A 6,093-nucleotide genomic window follows, 5' to 3' on the forward strand; every position below is an offset into this window, starting at 1 on the left:
AGTTGTTCTGCTGAAGAAACAAAGGCAAAAAAGGATGACGTGAGATACTTGCATGAGGATAGAAGAAGGGCCAAGCAAGAAATACAAAAAAAAATACAAACAGTGGATAAGAGCATTAAAAAGAATTTGCAACGAGGAAAAGAAACATGCTCAACAGCAAATGTGAGAAAGTTGAGAGCTTAAAAATAAGGATGCGGAATAGCCCCAAGAATCAAGGAAATATTGGCGGAAAATGTGCGTTTCAAGTGGATGCATAAGAGTAAAAGATGGAAGTATACTCCTGGAGAAAGAAGACATCATGAGCAGATGAACAGAGTACATCGGTGAACTGTTTGAAGATGAAAAAGGAGAAAGGCCTGTCATCAGGAAAGAAGTAGATGTACCAAGCATAATGCAGGAAGAAGTACAGTAGCACTTCTAGAATGAAAAATGGTAAGGCTACGGGACCGGACAACATAGCAATAGAGTTGGTAAAAGAACTAGAGGGGTTTGGAGTTCAAAAAGTAACTGAAATTGCAAACAACATCTACAACACAGGTCTCGTTCCAACTGATCTCAACGAGTCTGTATTCATAGCGCTTCCGAAGAAACCTGGAGCAAGTGAATGTGAACTCCACAGGATAATAAGTTTAATGAGCCACATTACAAAATTGATCCTGAACGTTTTGCTCAGGAAAATGAAGACCAAAATAAGGGAAGAAATATCGCAAGAACAGAATGCATACATGAAAGAAAAGGCCCAGGATGCAATATTATTTTGAGAATGCTGGGAGAAAGAGCGATAGAAGTTTAGACAGACTTAAAACCTATGCTTCTTTGGGACTATAGCAAAGCATTTGATAAGGTGAAACATGAAGAAATGTTTAGAATGTTAGAAGCATTAGATATTGTGGAAAGGACTTACAACTGTTTAGGAACTTGCATGGGAACGAGTGCTGCCATCAAAATAGACGGAGAAATAAGTGAGTGGACTCAGTAAGAGAGGTGTAAGACAAGAGTGTGTATTATCGCCAGCTCTGTTTAACTTATACAGTGAAATTATTTTAAAGGAGATTAAGAACATGCCAGGTGTGAAAGTTGGAGGGATCAATATTAAAAACTTGAGATATGCAGACGACACTGCACTAATAGCAGAAACGGAAACAGATCTTCAAAATATATTGAAAAAGATTGTAACAGAAAGTGAGAAGAAAGGGTTTTCAGATAAACATCAAGAAGACGGAATGTATGGTGATATCAAGGAAGAATATAACACCAAAATGCTCTTTGAATAACAAAGGTGAAGAAATAAAGAATGTTGAGAAATCCACATACTTTTGTAGTTTGATAACATTAGATGGAAGAAGTGTAACTGAAATAAAGAAAAGAATTGGTATGGCAAAGGAAGTCTTCAACAAGATGAGTGCTGTCTTTAAATACAGACAGTTGAAGGTAAAAAACCAAAGTTAGAGTGTTAGAAAGTTACGTGTGGTCAGTTTTGCTTTATGGGTGTGATGCTGGACAGTCAATGAAAATATGAAAGAAAGATTAAAATCAGTAGAAATGGGGTTTCCTCAGAAGAATGCTCGGATTTCATGGACAGAAAGAGATACTAATGAAGAAGTTTTAAGAGAGCGGGAGTTAAAAGAACCTTTGATGAAAGTTATCAGAAAAGACAGATGCAATTTTTGGACACGTAATGAGATGTAAAGGATTGGAAAACTTAGTGTTAATAGGAAAGATAGAAGGAAAGAGAAGCAAAGGCAGAAGTTCATCACCAGCTTGAACAAAGTTCTCAGTATGGGCAGAAGTGACTTAGAACTGCTAAAGTTGTCAACAGACAGAACGGGATGGAAAACCATGATCGCCAACGCCCTGAAAGGACAAGGCACTTAGAAGAAGAACACACACACACACACACACACACACACACACACACACACACATATATATATATATATATATATATATATATATATATATATATATATATATACATATATATTTATGTATTCACATGCATATATACATATGTATTGGTATATATATGTATATGTATATATATGCATATGTACATATACTTATAAATGTATATATATGTTTATATATATATATAGGCCGCGGTGGCCGAGTGGTTAGAGCATCGGACTCAAGACTGCCACGACGGCAATCTGAGTTCGAGGGTTCGAGTCACCGACCGGCGCGTTGTTCCCTTTGGGGAAGGAACTTCACCTCGATTGCCTACCTGGCCACTGGGTGGGTTTAAGACAGCCCAAGTCGGTGCCGGTCCTAGAACCGGGTAAATAGAGATGGTGACTCGATAAAAACACCGGGCGGAAGGCAACGGCAAACCATCGCTCTAAATTGCCAAGAAAATCATGGAAGTCCATGATCGCCAACGTCCTTGTAGGACAGGGCACTTAAAAAAAAATTATATATATATATATATGTGTGTGTGTGTGTGTATACATACTTGCATATATATATATATATATATATACATATATACACACACACATATATGTGTACGTGTGTGTACGTATACGTGTGTGTGTGCACACACACACACACAAAACACACACACACACAATTTTAATATATAAAATATATATATATAATATAATATATATATATATACATATATACACATATATGTTTACACATATATATACACATATATACATATATATACATACATGCAGATATACATATGTGTGCACACACATATACACATATGTATATGTTTATGTTTACATATATGTATATATATATGTATATATTATATACATATATATATATACATATATATGTATGTATATATATGTATATATATACATATATATATGTATATATGTAAAACTTTCGATTGAATTGAACTTCACTGTGGTGTCCCTCAAGGAACGGTCCTTGAACCACTATTGTTCTTGACAATGGTAAATGAGGAGCATATTCCGCACGCGAAGATGTACGAATTCGTGGACGGCATGGCACTTGCACTCGCACACAAACCAGGGGAAGGCAACATCTTGTTACAAGACGCCCTCAATCAAGTGTCAGAATGGGCTTCAACGAACAAAATGCAAGTAAACACTAAGAAGTGATCTCCGAGACGAGGTAACGAGCATTTAACTCGCGCCTCTGAGGTGAATCTGCTAGTAGTTATCAGTGAACACTTTAAGTGGTTCAGCAACACCAAAATAGAGTTTTTTCCCTGCTCTCCACTTTATTATCATTTATTTTTTTGTGCATGACAGGATGACCTACTCCGTATATGGACAATCTCTATACGACCAATTTGTGAATATGCAGCACCACTTTGGCATTCGTCCATTGTAAAACGATTGGACCGAATTACATCTTTTATATTGATGCCCTAAAACAACTGAAATAATCCCCTCCCCAAAAAAAAAAATGTCAGCAAGATCCCAACATCCGCGAGACATCAGAATTGACATCAGACTAGAAAAAAGACTTGTGAGGGCTTTAGCACCAAATTTGTGATCCAAAGTGTCGTACATCCCAAATATTATGTGCCAACTGTACCTTACTGAATGAGACAAAAATGCCCATGTATTTTTGTAACTATAACTTTACTAAATTCTTTATTATTGTTGCTATCATCATCATCATATCATCTCATCATTTATCATCTCATCATCATCAAACATCATCGCGTCGTCTCCCTCAAACATTATATATGTGTGTATGTGTGTGTGCAAGTGAGTGAGTGAGTGTGTGTTTGCGCGTGTTATACTTAGAAGAATTTTGATATTCGAAGCTTTTTATACATAGCACCCCCAAAACAAAAATCTTGGAGTTTTTACAACTTTCTTAAAACCCTTTAACGGTATTTTCAGTTTTTTAGTTCAATGATCTTTTTAATTACTAAAGGGTTCTTTAAAACCAAATTTTGCAAGTCAATGGGGTTTGCACCCCCCGTCGTGGGATCTTCCCCTTCACCATGGATTTAACGGAGTGACAAAAGTAGGGGAGGTGCCGGGATCGAACCGGGCCCTACATGAAAGCGAGCGCTTACCACTGAGCTACCCCCCCATTCTATGAAGGGGTCGATCCCTATACTGTTTTATTAAAAACACACACACTACACACACAAAAACACAACCAATCCCACCCCCCTTTGTTTATGGTGACGTACTGTACATATGTTTTATAAAAAATTGTTTACCACACCACCCCAAAAACCATTATAATGTGTATTGTACATTTTATATAATATATATATTATAATATATATAATAATATATTATATATGCTTTCACATATATACCATATATATATAGACATATATGAAGCATTATAAATATAATACATAACATACAGTAAAAAAAAACAGCAAGAAATAAAAATAAATTAAAAAACTTTTTTAGTTACAAATACAAATAAATAAATACTCCCATGCGTTTGTACATTTTTTTTTCTTTCCACTAAAAATGCAAGGCTTGACAAAAGTTTTTTATTTTTTTTTTTTTATTTGTATCCCGAGGGCCACTTCCGTCCCCGGAATGAGTATAAAAAACCCGTGCCACACATCTTTCCTGATCTCGGGGGAGACAGGTCTCTACTCTTAAAATGATACCCGGAAACGCGTGATGATATGTAACACAACCAACACACAATAAATATCAAGTACGTAATTCAAAAGAACAGATTGCCCATTAACTCATGGTTCTCATGACCACGCGCAAGGGGCCATTCTGTTGCTGAGGTTCCAGCAGTGTCGCCAAGGGGCGAGATTTCATGCTTTTCCGAGTGTTCCTTCTGAAAAACTTTACAATTGCTTAATTTGGGAAAGGGTAGGGAAGTTGCTTTCTTTGTAGCAGTGTCCAATTGAGGGGCGATCCTGACCTTGCCCATGACTGGTTTCTTCTGTCAGCTCGCGGGGTTAACCTGCAGTGCAATCTGTTTTTTGTTTAAAATCCACACCCACATTTTTAAACCGTAGCTTACGATCCTGACGAGTTGCGTGGAATCGATTTAAAGTTTATATTATAAAAATTATTATATAATATAATATTATGTTGTTGGTGTGTGTGGGGTTTTGTGTGGTGGTGTGTGTGTGTTGTGTGGTTTGGTTTTTTTGTTTTTGTGGTTGTGTGGTGTTTTTGGGGTGGGGTGTGTTTTTTTGGGTGTGTGTGTGTGGGTGTATGGTGGTGTGTACATACTTTTTCTAAAACTCTATTCACCCCCCGGGTTTTTTTTTTTTTTTTGGGACACGTCTCTAGAAGGGGCCGCAAGGGAAAAATAGTCCCTCCCCCCCCCACACACACACACACATCAAACACACCCCAAAATTTTTACATATGCATACATACATACAAAAATTTGGTGTATTTTTTCTTTACAAGACATATATTACAAATATATTATAATAAAATAAAATTATAATTATATATATTATATATTGGTGTGTGTGTGTTTTAGGGGTGTGTTTTTGGCGGCGCGCGTTTGAATGTAACAGTATAAATACTTTAAAGCTTAGTGGGGGGGTGTAGCTCAGGGGTAGAGCGCCGTTTTGTGTAGGGGCCCCCGGGTTCGACCCCCGGGCCCCTCCGCTTTTTTGTTTACCCCGGGAAACCCATCCCTAAAAAAGCGAAGAAAGCCCACGACGGGGTTGCCCGCATCTGATTGCAGAAAATTGGGTTATAAAAAACATTTTTTGTTGATGTATAAAAACGTTCTTGAAGAATAATTGAAAATTTCCCAAATACTGTGTAGAGAATTGTTAGTATTCCAAAGATTTCGTTTTCGGTGCAAAGGGTAGTAGAAAAAGCAAGTCTAAAATTTTAAAAATTTTTTTGGGAAAAAAATAATTTTGAATTAAATCAAACACACACCACCCCCACACGCGCGCGGGGGTTCAAAAGTCAAAACCCCACGAGGTCCAATTTTCACTTCAGCCACCGTCTTGGAGGCGAACAAAGGGTAACCGGGCTTTCCAGGATTACGCCTGAACACTGTCGACTTTAGGCTCATTTTACTTTTTAATTTTAATGGTAAGGAAAAGGGTAAAAATATACATGTATATGTTGTATGGTCTTCTACGTTTTTGGACAATTTATATTAGTTTTTAAAATCGGGACACATACACATACA

The sequence above is a fragment of the Penaeus monodon genome, chromosome 3 (genome assembly GCF_015228065.2).
Source record: "Penaeus monodon isolate SGIC_2016 chromosome 3, NSTDA_Pmon_1, whole genome shotgun sequence".
In the NCBI taxonomy this organism is placed as follows: Eukaryota; Metazoa; Arthropoda; class Malacostraca; order Decapoda; family Penaeidae; genus Penaeus; species Penaeus monodon.